Raw genomic sequence first — 13,814 nt, forward strand, 5'->3', positions numbered from 1 at the left:
GAAAGAAAAAACAAAGTACTGTATCACATAGTATGGGGGTCATATTCAAGCTATGTAGAGACCCTTATGTATACAGCTGTGTATAAATGGTCGCAAAATTCCCCACCCTATGCATGGGAGAGAAAGTGAGTGGACCATTACACAGAATTGCTCCAATGTTTTTGGTGAGGTGGCAGTAGACCAGCTTTATTTTTTCCTAAGGGTTTTTGTGTCAGTGGCAGCTGTCTCTATAAGAGTGAGCAAGAACTTCAAGAGCAATGTGTTGGCAGCCTGGACACCTCCCCCCCCCCCAATATTCCACCATGCCCCTGACCTAGTGTTTTTCCAGGGCCTTTGTGGTGGTGGTGCAGATGTTTGTTGTTCTCCAGAGGAATGGGAGGCCTGGCATGACATCACTTGATGTTGCAAAGAGCCAGGGGTGGAGCCGAAAGCTCTCTCAAATTTGAGAGGGACCAGCCCTCTCCAAAAATATATTCAGGGGGCCTTAGCCTCTAGGAGTCGGCGCCTACGGTTGTCACAAAAAATGGTAGGGGAATATTTAATGAAAATTCTACAAAGTAGCCTTTCTAGGATGGGTAAGAAAAAGAAAAAAAAATATGAGAAGAAAGTATTTTGATTAATTTCAGTTCAGCACTAGAGTTTTCAACACCCTCATTATCTGCACCAAGCATCTGATTTCCTTTAAGGCTAAATACAGGAGCAATAAGGTCTTCACAGATCCACTGCAGACTGATGCCATCTTAGGTTTTCAAAAACAAATAAGTGAATTAGATGCCACACAGGAGTTCAAATCCATCCATGTGGATTTTAGGTACAACTAAACCACTGTAGAAATTAAATTGAAAGGTGGTATATGAATGTTAACAGTTAATAATACTTTTGTTGTTATTATTAGAACCTGCAATGGATTACAGGCTTGCTTGCTTTCAAATACAAATGTAAGACAAACTATAGGGGGACCCCCCCCAGCAGAGACACACCTCACTATACACTCTCTCCATTCATAGGTCTACATTGTCTTTCATTGCATTATCAGAACTATTTGTTTCTAGCATTTTTAGAGTCTGTAAATTATATATACTTCAAACTGGATTAAGTAGAATGGTTTTTTTCTTGTTTTGAAGTGTACTGATGTCTAGCCATCAGCTGAAATGGGTTACATGGTCTCATCCCAGTTAAATAGATTGTCGCTAGGGAATCAAAGGTCTATGGCCCTTTATGAACTCACTCCTGTATTTGTAGATTTCATTATTGTACTGCTCCTGCCATTAATCTATCTTCATCTGCATCGGGATTTGTTTGCCAGCTCGTATTATGAAGCCCCTTCAAATCGCTCTCTGTTCCACCCTGACGGGAGAAAACATGGGAATTGCTTCTCCAACAGCACCATAGGAAGATCAACAGGCTATTTCAAATGTTAAGATCATCTTGGGTTTTTAATGTCAGTATTTAGCTTGGAAACAGCTCAAATGAAATGTTTAATATTTCTAACTTAGAAGGTATTTAACAACACTCTAATGTATCTGTTAAGCATGGCAACGGAGCCATTTTGCATTTTATTTGGTTCTTTGAGAATTATCTTGAAGGAATTAGCAGTTTGTGTCCTGTCATAATGAGCCACAAAAGTGCAGAAAAGTATTCATAAGGCCCCAACTCCTTGCAATAATACTTCTGAGTCATGCCTTCTTAAAGTTATTTCTTGCTCCTCACATACAGAAACTCTCTTACCCAAAGCCCAAGGACTATGGAGGTTGACCAAATAAAGCTTGACTGGACAATGCGTTTTGGCATGCCTTTCCTATATCCTTCATTGCTTCCTCTGCAGAGGAGATAATTCTCAAGTGCTGAATGTCAGAAGATGATACCACCTTGAAAACTAACATCCCAATATTCCATGAACCAAGATTCGAGGCATAGTATTGTGCATCAGTTTACAAACTTACAATGAGCCACTTTTGACATTTGGTCAATCGCCCCACTTTTATGAGTAATCATTTAGAAGTCTTCACAATTTCTTTTTGTTTCTACTATGTGAATAATTTGACATAATCCACAAATTCAGCCACTGCTAAACCCTAACTCCAGATAATTCACGAGCCTGTTGAAAAGCACCGGTCCCAAGCTAGATTCTTGGGGACCCCATTTCTTGCATGTCTCCAGGGTGAAAACTCTCCATTAGCAATCTCCATCTCTCTTTAGAGTCTACATGTGCGACCCTGGATGAACACATCAAGCCATGGACTTCAGTACCACCTCTGCACTGATGATAACTGAGTTTTATCGCTTGATCTCAGAACTTTTTTCCTTCAAGTTGATTCACACATCCAACTCCCTATCTGATATTTTTGCTTGGACGTTTCATCACCTTCTCAAACGCATTATCTTCAAAACCAAACTTCACACAACTCCTTCAGATATGACTCTTAATGCTAAACTCTGTTTCCATTGACAACATCACCATACACCCTATTGAAAAGCCTGTTTGGGTGCTCAAATCCTCTTTGCAATTATGTGAGGAGAAGTGGTGATTAGCATGCTAGTGCAGCCCCCCCGCTGTTACTGGCCCCATCAGCCTCCACAAATTGCAGAGCTGTCTTCCAGGATTCCAAATCACATGGAAAGCTTCCACAAAGTAAATAAGGCTTCTCATTGCAAATATTCACTTTCCCAGCATGTGGAAGGCAGTAGAGGCCATCACAGGGATGCAACACAGGAGGCGGTGCCAAAAGTCTCATTCCTGCCTTCCCCCTTATCAGGTGAGTCTTAAAGACCTGAAGGCTTTATCTTTGTCGTTGACAACAATCTTATTTTGCAAATGAATTACAACACATTGTTGTGAAGCACCAGTGGTAAAGCATAACAGGCAAAGCGTACGGTACCAATGAATTCTCTCCTAAGTGATTCTAGCCATTCCACAAGTGCAAAAAAAGAAAAAAAAGTTTCCAGATATAATTTGAGAAGAAAAATATAATCTGCAAAGCTTCTTTCTACTTCAATTCAACTTCTAGATTTTGCCCAGCAATTCCCACTTTGACATTAAGCATATTCCCCACCATCATAAAATAAAGCAGTTGTAAAAATCTTACTTTGGTGTTGTTAGATTCTGGTGTTGTATAGACTTCTCACCTAAAAGAAAAGAAAAGAAAAGAAACAAGGTTTCATGATGTATATTCTCATTATTCCAGCATCAAAACAAATTGCGTCTTTATTTTACCCAATGAAATCACAAATGCTAAGATATAAACTACATGAAAGAATTATAGTCAAGACATAATAGCAAAAGATATAAGCGAAAAGCTCAGCTTATAAAGAGGAACCCCTCCCCCACACTCTTTTACTTCATTTATTTCCATTTCTGAGTTATACAACTCCGCGAGTGATATCATTATTATTTGTAATTCCGATGCATTGAAGAAATAATATAAGTGATTTATTTAGATTGGAAATATTCAATCTATTATCCTGTTATCTAGCAGGGGAAAGTGTGTTGGGTGTGTGTGTGTGTGTGTGTGTGTGTGTAGAAACACACACCTGTATATCCTGTTCAGCAGTGCTCTAGGACAAGTTGTCACTAGTGGGGAAAGCAATTGGGAGGTCTTGCTTTTACTAAGCAATAATGTGTATTTTGACTTCTTTTTGAGACACAGGCACAGTGCAAAAGTAAGAATTGAACTTGGAACTTCATCCTACTAGGAGAAAGGTAAAGGTAAAGGGATCACTGACGGTTAGGTCCAGTGCGGACGATTCTGGGGTTGCGGCACTCATCTTGCTTTATTGGCCGAGGGAGCCGGTGTACAGCTTCCAGGTCATGTGGCCAGCATGACTAAGCCGCTTCTGGCGAACCAGAGCAGCACATGGAAACGCCGTTTACCTTCCCGCTGGAGTGGTACCTATTTATCTACTTGCACTTTGATGTGCTTTCAAACTGCTGGGTTGGCAGGAGCTGGGAACGAGCAATGGGAGCTCACCCCGTCGCGGGGATTCGAACCACCGACCTTCTGATCAGCAAGCCCTAGGCTCTGTTGTTTAGACCACAGCGCCACCCACGTCCCCCTACTAGGAAAAGTCCCCTTCATTTTAAAATATCTTACATTTCATTGGGTCTGGGCCTTTAAGCACCAGCTGATTCCTTTCCTAGATCTTCCCAACTTTATTTTCTTGAAGGCCTGATGTTTATCTTCTCCTCTCCAGGATACTGACAGAGCCTCTTCCTGCCTGCCATGCCCTGCCCTGCCCTGCCCTGCCCTGCCCTGCCCTGCCCTCCGTGGCATTAAAATCAGGTTTCCCCACCACCGCAAAGCTCCTTTTGTAGCGTGTTACAGTGTAAATTTTAATATGACTAAGCAACAAGAAATATTTATACGATGATACATTTGTACTGCTACACAGCGAGATGTTTTGATATATATTATGTTTGTATTTAAATCACAGTTCTTGAGTAGTGTGGTCTATTTTTAGTCTTAAAAACAGATAGGGGAAATTATACATAACAAAGGAATCATCCCAGTTGCTGAAAAAGGTTGTTTTGCACTGGGAAATTAATTGACTAAATGTGTATTCAAAGCAGCAAGGGAACAAATTAGACTTCAGGTAAGGAAAGACTGTGACGTGACATGGTTTTGCTAAAGGTTTCTAAAGCATCATATTCTATTTTGGCTTGGTGTTACTAGAAACCAAAATGACACCCAGTGGTGTAGAAGCTTACAGATTATTCCTAAGGACTGCACCAGTTGCCAGGTGTAAATGCCTTGCATTAGCCTGACAGAAATCTATATAAATATGGTGATAGCAGCAGGCTGTTAGGATGACAGTCTCCTGGAAAACTGGCTGATTGGGCTCTCCTCCCCTCTCTTTCAATTGCCTTCTAGCAATGGCAAAATGATTGGAATATTTCCTGCCCCTTTCTTTTGTGCAAGCTGGCTCAGCCATTTATTTCGTATCCTACTGCACAATTCCCCCTGTGCTCTTTCCAGCTAAACTGTATGCCTGACTCAATAACGAGGATGTCATTAAACAAAAATGTTATGCTTCTGAAGAGGTGAAACCAAATAGTTGATCCTGGAATATCCAAAGGATAAGGAGCAGCTGAGGCCCAGACATTTTGGTTTGGCTTATTAGCAGACCCTAATTTGTGTCTATCACTGACTCCACTCCATGCATTGTCCTCTACACATGCCAGAGAAAATAGGGATGGGAGAAGGGGGTAATTACATTGAACTTTGGAGCTGGCTGAGGAAGTTAAAGTGTCCCTTGCTGGTACCTCCCTTCCCAAAGCAGTGTGGCTAAGGCTGGTTCTAGACATGATGTCAAGGAAGCAATTCAGTTAAACCAGGCATCCCCAAACTTTGGCCCTCCGGATGTTTTGGCCTACAACTCCCATGATCCCTAGGTAACAGGACCAGTGGTCAGGGATGATGGGAATTGTAGTCCAAAACATCTGATGGGCTGAAGGTTGGGGGTGCCTGAGTTAAAAGTGTTGCAAACTCATACAGGGAAATCCGGTAGGGAAAGACGGGACTCCCCAGCGCCATATGTTAAATCGCATATACAACGCATATACAGTGGCAAGACGAATGCCTCGCTAGACGAAAAACTCGCTAGACAAAAGGCATTCGCTAACGAAAGGGTGACTCGCAAGACGAATTTTCCTATGGCCGTGACTTGCAAAAGAAAAACGTTTTGCAATTCCCCCCCCCATAAGATTTCCTCCGACCGTGCTTCGCAAGACGAAATTTCCGCTATACGACAACACTCACGGAATGAATGAATTTCGTCTTGCGAGACACCACTGTAAAACACTTTTTCTCTTCCAATCTAGCTGAGTCCATGGTAGACCATCCTTGGATCCAGCAGATGAGTGGCTCTTTTTTTGTAGCATTTTTGCAAACTGTTACAACTCTGGGGTCAGAGTCCCTGTCATCGGAGAATGAATGGACACTGGTAAGACGGTTCCTTCCATTTGATCGTATCAGTCATAGCCATGGGGGAGGAAGCTGACTCCCTGAAGGCTGACATTAAGGCTGGATTAGCATTTCACATCCCGTTGTGCACTGGTATGCTGTGTTAAATCACGGTTAGTGATCTGTTAACAACCCTCTATGCAGCAGAGTAGGCTGAAAGCAAAGAGTAAGGTTACCATAACTTCCACTCTAGAGCTTCAATATGCTGATGGCAACGTAGTGTGTGCACACTCAGAGGATGACCTCCAAACCATCCTAAACATCTTCGCAGAAGCTTACAGAAAGCTTGGCCTATCATTCAACATCTCAAAAACCAAAGTGTTGCACCAACAAACACAAAACAACTCCTCTGCAGTACCACAAATCCAACTTAATGGTGTAACGTTGGAAAATGTCGATCACTTTTCCTACCTGAGCAGCTATCTTTCTACAAGGAACTGCATTGATGCTAATATCCAGCATCGTCTGAGCTTGTGAGTGCAGATTTCTCCTGATTGAAGTGCAGTGTTTGAGGACCAGGACATTCGCAGCAAAAGCAAAATGCTTGTTTAAAAAGCTATTGTTCTACCAACTTTACTTATGCTTGTTCAACACAGACCACTTATAAACACCATCTCCAACTCCTCAAAAGATTATATCAACAGTGTCTCTGAATTTTTTTACATATCACTTGGGAAGATAGGCAAACTAATGCCAGTGTACTGGAAGAGGCAAAGATCACCATTGTCAAAGCAATGATTCTTCAACATCAACTTCATTGGACTGGTCATGTTGTTTAGATGCCTGATATGGTCTTCTAAAGCAACTACTCTATTTCAAACTTAAAAATGTAAAGCATAATGCTGGTGGTCAACAAAAGAGGTTTAAAGACTCTCTCAAGGCAAATCTATTTTTTAAAAAAGTGGTATAAACCCTGACAATTGGGAAACACTGGCCTGCGAGCGCTCCAGTTGGGGAACAGCCTTTACCAAAGGTGTCATGGACTTTGAAGATGCTCGAACTCAGGACGAAAGGGAGAAATGTACTAAGAGGAAGGCACATTTGGCAAACCCTCACCTTGATCAACTCCCACCCAGAAACCCATGTCCCCACTATGGAAGGACATGTGGATCCAAGATTGGCCTCCACAGTCACCTCCACACTCACTGTTAAGACCATGTTCATGGAAGACAATCTTACTCTGCTATGAGGGATTGCCGAAGAAGAAGAAGAAGAAGAAGAAGAAGAAGAAGAATGCAGCAGAGATGAGAAAACCATACACTTCATTGCATTCCATCCTGGACTCCTTTAATCTTCTTTCCCTTCTCTGGTGTTAAGACACATTCCCTCTGGCAGAACTAAAAAGATGCTTAAAGTGAAATGATGAAACAGATACTGAAGATGCAACTGAACAGACGGTCCCCTTAATTACTGTGTGTCACAATCATAACAGACATTGTTCCAAAAGTAGAAGTTAGAGTGTTAGTGTGGCTGCCTTTGGGGCAATTTGCATAGTATTACCAATAAGGCTTTGTGCTAAAATCTTGTCTGTCTTATTCACTGTATTTTTCTTTTTTTAGCTCACCAGTTGCAGATCAGATTACAGAGAAGAAGGACACCGGCATGCATCCACCCTCCCCTTTTACTTTTACCTTGTAGGAAGAGAACATGATTGCAGTCTCACCCAGAGCTCACTATATTTACATCCTGATGGTAGTGTAAAAGCTCGTAATGTTCCAGTCATATGCAGATATTACGGGGAAAGGATTTAGTGATTTGCAGGTACTATGCTGTCAACAGTGGTAATAATGGGAAGGTGGGCAATTGCAGGGATCCAAAAACCAGACATTTGACGAAACAGCTGCAATACTGTGTTTGTGTGGCTGATGGAAGGACTTTCCTCTTGGAAGCCCTCCTTGGCTCCACTCCACAGTCGCTTGCACTTTCCAGTTGCCTGCACTGCTGCTGTGTTCTTGCTGGGGACATGGCAAAAGCAACTGGAGAATCACATCTCTCCCAAACACCTGCTTCGAGTTTCACACCAAGCTCAGAGGTAAGAGTTGAAGTTCCGAGGGTGATGGGAGCCTGTGGCTGCTCTTCTGTCATGGAGGCTTATGTCTGCAAACTTAGCTTTGACTGACACATTATTTCCTCTGTGCACCCCAATCTATTTTCTGGCTCACTAAGCTTATAAAACTCTGCCTAAATTCCCCCCTCTCAGCCTGTTCTGTAATCCTGTGAACACATTGTCTTCCTGTTCACTCCTTCAACCAGCAAGTGCCAGCTGTTGGGTCCTGGAAACAATTTTATTTACGTTCAGGGCGGGAGAAGATGCTGATGTTCAGAAAGCTGTGAAAACTGCAAGATGTTGTGCCTGCACAGAAGTGTTTTGAGTGAGGCTGTTTGACTTAGGCAGGGAAAGTATTAGGGATTCCGTCAATCAGCATGCAGTCAAACTCCCTTTAGATCTGTTCACTGAGAAGAGATGAAACCAGTTGCACACATAGTCTGTGAAGCTAATCCAGTTTTGATTGTTATGCTTATGCCTTAAAGGGGTCCTGCTGAGAACCTAAAATAACTGGAATGAAAATAAATTTATTATTCATAATATAATCTGCCATATTGAAACCAGCACATTTTTAGCCCCTGTTTTCTTTAAAGGTGAAAGAAGAATGCAGCGCACATAGCCTTTCACGGTTTCCCTACACAATTATTTTTATCTTCCTCTTTTTCTTTCGGGGGGGGGAGAGAATAATAATAACTAAAAATTAAATTTTAAGTGTTCCATTTAAAATGTCATGTAATTTCTGAACACATAGGCTCAGCAGTGGCTAATTAAAATATTTAGATGTGCCCCAATCCAGCCAAGGAGCAATGGTACATGGAAGCAGCTTCTGTGTGCTGATCCATTTGCTGGTTTGAGAACTACTCATGAAGATTTGATGTAGCGCCTGAATCTGATTTTCCCAGTCCCAGCACCATGGGGTTCATCCTGGCTCTCCTAGTTCTGTGCATTCCGCAACGTGATGAAAATCGTAACTCAAGGAGTGACAAATACAAAAGTTGCCTTTTGCTTACAGACTTGCTCCCCATCATAGCTGTCAACTTTTCCCTTTTCTTGCGAGGAATCCTATTCGGAATAAAGGAATTTCCCTTAAAAAGGGGGGGGGGAAGTTGACAGCTATGCTCCCCATATTTCAGCTGGCATCCATTCTGTTGTAAGCTACTCAATTTCAACAGGACTACTTAGGAGGAAACAGTTTTAAGCCTGCATCCCAGGGTATTTGTTTTCAGAGATGTAATTAAAAGATGAGCCTGCACAGGGCATTCGTTATCAAGCACTGTGCATGAATAGTTTAGATGAGAAATGTAAATGAGAACTCTACAGGAATCCCCTTGTGAATAGAGGCTGGGGGAATGCGTATAGTATTTTACTTCTTAGGCCATTATGTGCCAGGAGTAAGTGCTGACCCAATTTTTGTTATTCCCAGAAATAATGCTCCCTTGGAGAGAACAGCAGAGAAAGAGGGCATCCCATTTGCCATGTATTATGGGTCTACCAAGTGAAAAGGTGTAATAAGCTGTGTTAATTCTGCCCCTGCTTTCTCATGCTGTCTGAAAATAGGTGTGATTCAAGGACAGTACAGGTGCTCACAGTATGTGCTCTCTCAAGAAATCAGCTACTTTTATGAACTTCTAGCTAATAGCAAAAAAAGGCTCATGAGCTTGAGGGGTGCAGTTGCACTGGGGTGGGGTGTATTTAGAGTGTGGAGACCTCAGGCACCATCCACTCTCCCTGTTTAGCAGTTCCTCCATCCTCACACAACAATTCAACTCCTTAGCTCCCCATTGCGCCCATGAAAACTATGGCAGTTTTGCTCCTTCCCTCTCACTAAGCCCCCAGCAACAATTGCTTTGCATTGGGTTGCAAGGTAAGTTAATATGCCTCCTACCTGACCCCTTAAGTTATGTGACAGAATCCGTATCTGTCTTCTCCCAGGCAATTTGCTGCACACTAGAAAAAAACTAGTTTGGCCTGTATTTTGACACTGTTAAATACGGCGCCTGGAAGCCCATCTTAATACTCCAAACAATACTATAGCACCCACTAAATCCAGGCACCCACAAACTCTGGCACCCCAAATCCTTAACGTTCCGCAAGTTACTAATGTAAGAACAACACAGAACAAGTTTCAGTTACTGCAGCAAAAGGATGTGAGCAATATGTTTGAAGGGAACATACTGTCTTGGCCCCTGTCCATTTTGGCTTATTTGATCTAGCCAGAGTGGGATGACCATGTAGACCCGGGGGGGGGCACATACTTCTTTGCCGGACAGTGTAATCCTGAATGAGGCAGTGGTGCAACTTCTCCCCAAGAAGCTCTCCTTGGATCCAGAAGTCTTGAACAACTATCACCCAACTGGAATATCTCCTTTTTGAACAAACTGCTTGAGAGGCTGGTGGCTGATCAGATTCAGGCATATTTTGAGGAAGCATGTTTCCTAGAGCTATTTAAAGCTGGCTTCAGACCCAGATTTGGCACCGAAACACCCAGACTGATGATATGCACCAGGATAGGGATAAAGGGAGTGCAACCCTATTCATTGTCTTGGATGTCTTGGCAATTTTTGATACTTTTGATGACAGTATCATTTTGGGTTGGTTCTGTGGGTTGGAAGTTGGAGGCACATTGAAATGGTGATTCTGCTCCTGCCTGCAGGGTCATTTCCAGGGAATGACAATGGGAACATCTGCTTGTGTCATCATATTGCTCTTACGGTTATCCCGTTAACTGGTGGTATTTTGGTTTGGCAGTTTTTGTTGTGCTATGCCAGCAGTAACCAACTTGGTGTCTTCCACATATTGTTGGATGACAGCTCCAATCATCCCTGGCCATTTGGTGGGCCTGATGGGAGTTGTAGTACGTTTCTGAGCACAATTCAAAGTGTTGGTGCTGACCTTTAAAGCCCTAAATGGCCTCGGTCAAGTGTACCTGAAGGAGCATCTACACCCCCAACGTTCTACCCGGACACTGAGGTCCAGCACTGATGGACTTCTGGAGGTTCCCTCACTTCAAGAAGCCAAGTTACAGGGAAGCAGGCAGAGGGCCTTCTTGGTAGTGGCACCTGCCCTGTGCAATGCCCTCCCATCAGATGTCAAAGAGAGCAATAACTACCAGACTTTTAGAAGACATCTGAAGACAGCCCTGTTTAGGGATGCTTATAATGTTTGGACTACTGTATTTTCATATTTTGTTGGAAGCCACCCAGAGTGGCGGGGGAAACCCAGCCAGATGGGTGGGGTATTATTATTATTATTATTATTATTATTATTATTATTATTATTATTATTATTTTGCAGTCCACACCAACTGGGGAATATTACACCAGCTATTCCTGTACTAAGCCATTTGAACAGTTCAGCATGCAACTGATAGATTTTGTATTTGTACCTTGTGCTTCCTCTAAGGATCTTGAGTACAGGGAAGTCTTCTGCATTCTTTGGCTCTCATAAGGTCTTATTCTGAGCACTGCAACAGTATATGATTTAATATTTTAAATGAAAGGGTTGCTTTAGGAAGAATTTGCCATACCGGCTCTTCTATAGTAGAGTCCTTGAGGAATCAGTAATGTATTTCATGTCAGCCTAGGCTGGAATACCAGTGGGTTATAATAGGTTTCAGCACTTTATTTATTCACAAGGAAAACTTGACTTAAATTAGTCAGGTTCTGTCTTGGGTTGAGTTGATTAGTCAGATTTACACAAGGGTTGGAAAAGCAATTTTCGCAATTCAAAGATGCCAACTTGTCAAAAGCTAAATCAAGGTGATTCTTGTAGAGTTCGTCTTGCATCAGGGAACCTTGCATGAGCACAAGGAGTAGCAAGCTATTTATTTTCTCCCTGTGCTTCCATTGGAGCATAGTAATATATGGTTGTGATGTGTGGTACGGTCCCCTTACCATTTTTACTCATCCAGTCTTTTCTTCTTCTTTTTTTGGAGGAGGGTTTATATTTTCACTATTTTTTCTTTACTACTTGCCAAGACAGAATGACTACCACTTTCTAAGTATATTCTGCATTTCTACCACAAAGAAATGAACACCATGGTCAAGCCCACCTTAAGCATGCAAGAGGATGAGCTTCAACCATCCTCCTCCAATGTGGAGATCTGGCCCAGGGTTTCTCTGTCAATAAGCAACATAAATTATGGGCCAAGCGAAGTTACAGGGAACCAGGCAAAGGGCCTTCTCGGTAGTGGCACCCACCCTGTGGAACACCTTCCCACCAGATGTCAAGGAAATAAACAACTATCTGATGTTTAGAAGACATCTGAAGGCAGCCCTGCTTAGGGAAGTTTTTTAATGACTGGTGTTTTAATGTATTTTTAATCTTTTGTTGGAAGCCGCCCAGAGTGGCTGGGAAAACCCAGCCAGATGGGCAGGGTATAAATAAATTGTTGTTGTTGTTGTTGTTGTTGTTGTTGTTGTTGTTGTTGCCTGGAAATAGCACAAAGCAATCCTGGAAGCCACAACTTCATGAAAGCAGTAACTTTTGTCTCGGCACATCTATGGTTACAAGCAAAACTTCCTTGCAGAAATGCCTCCAAAGACAGGGACACAGATTTTAGCTGCCACATTTGCATGTATTGTCGTCAGGAAGTGGTATCTGTCCCCATGGATGAACAGCATCAGATGTCACTTGTTCCATTCTGCTATATTCATGCAGCTGCTCCACGCAGAGCAACTGGACTGACTGTATGCCTTTAGGATAAATGTTCAGCCATCTTGCAATTGCTGGGGGCGGGGGGGGGGGGAGGAGGAATGTTTCTGTTGATTAAAAAACAGGGCCTGAACTTTCATCACATCAGTTAGATATAGTTCCAGAAACAAAAGCAAAGGTGATGCTTTCGATGAGGCAAAAAGCAAAGGTGATGTTTCTGAACAACTCTGTATTTAAGAAATCAGCATAGCGGTAGCAAGTACCAGTATATCCAGTGTGATAGGAACAACAACAATAAGAATCTTCCTCCAAAGGGGTAATTTGAATTTGAAGCAAGTGAGGGTTGAAGCCTTTGGACAAATGCAGAAAGACTATAAAATACAGTGGTAGCTCTGGTTACGTACTTAATTCGTTCTGGAGGTCCGTTCTTAACCTGAAACTGTTCTTAACCTGAAGCACCACTTTAGCTAACGGGGCCTCCCGCTGCCGCTGCACCGCCAGAGCACAATTTCTGTTCTTATCCTGAAGCAAAGTTCTTAACCTGAAGCGTTATTTCTGGGTTAGCGGAGTCTGTAACCTGAAGCGTATGTAACCCGAGGTACCACTGTATGCAGTTTCATGAGAGTGAAAAAGACCTTATCTGTGTATGTACCAGACAAATATGTTTATTCATCATGGCATTTTCTGATTTTTGACCACATATAGACTCCGATGCGGTAAAATGATATGTAGGATACTGTACAATTTTCTGAAAAAACAAAACACATAGAAAGTAGTAGGGGGCAGGGATATTAAGAGAAAACAAGTTGCAAAGTCTTTATTTAGCTGATAAGAAGGTTTTAACACCATTGATGCTTTGTATGGACTATTTAAAGTAATTACCGGTAGTTGATCACGTGTCTGGAATACTTTTATAGCTAACTCAACAGTGATTCAAAGACTTCCAACTAATTCTTTAGTTTTGTAGCTGTTCCATTGTTTGTAATTATAAGAAACCAAGAAATTTGAGGTTTTCATTTCAGTTTACAGCCCATGTTAACCGAATTACTATTACACATTGTTATTAACTGAAAAATGAATGCAACATTTGTTACGGAGCTACAGCAATAATGTGCTAATCTTTCAGTGAAGAACCTTTTAAAGAAAGCAATATT

General features: G+C 42.1%; 1 protein-coding gene across 50 annotated transcripts in view; it reads right to left on the reverse strand.

Moving 5' to 3' along the window:
- Window positions 1-13,814, reverse strand: part of PTPRD (protein tyrosine phosphatase receptor type D) — a 794,829-nt gene that overhangs the window by 481,710 nt on the left and 299,305 nt on the right. For all 50 annotated transcript variants that reach the window (XM_033173198.1, XM_033173199.1, XM_033173220.1 and 47 more), the window contains exon 4: window positions 3,087-3,126. The gene's annotated coding sequence lies outside the window, so the exon portion shown is untranslated. The remainder of the gene's footprint in view (window positions 1-3,086; window positions 3,127-13,814) is intronic.

The sequence above is a fragment of the Lacerta agilis genome, chromosome 16 (genome assembly GCF_009819535.1).
Source record: "Lacerta agilis isolate rLacAgi1 chromosome 16, rLacAgi1.pri, whole genome shotgun sequence".
Classification (NCBI taxonomy): domain Eukaryota; kingdom Metazoa; phylum Chordata; class Lepidosauria; order Squamata; family Lacertidae; genus Lacerta; species Lacerta agilis.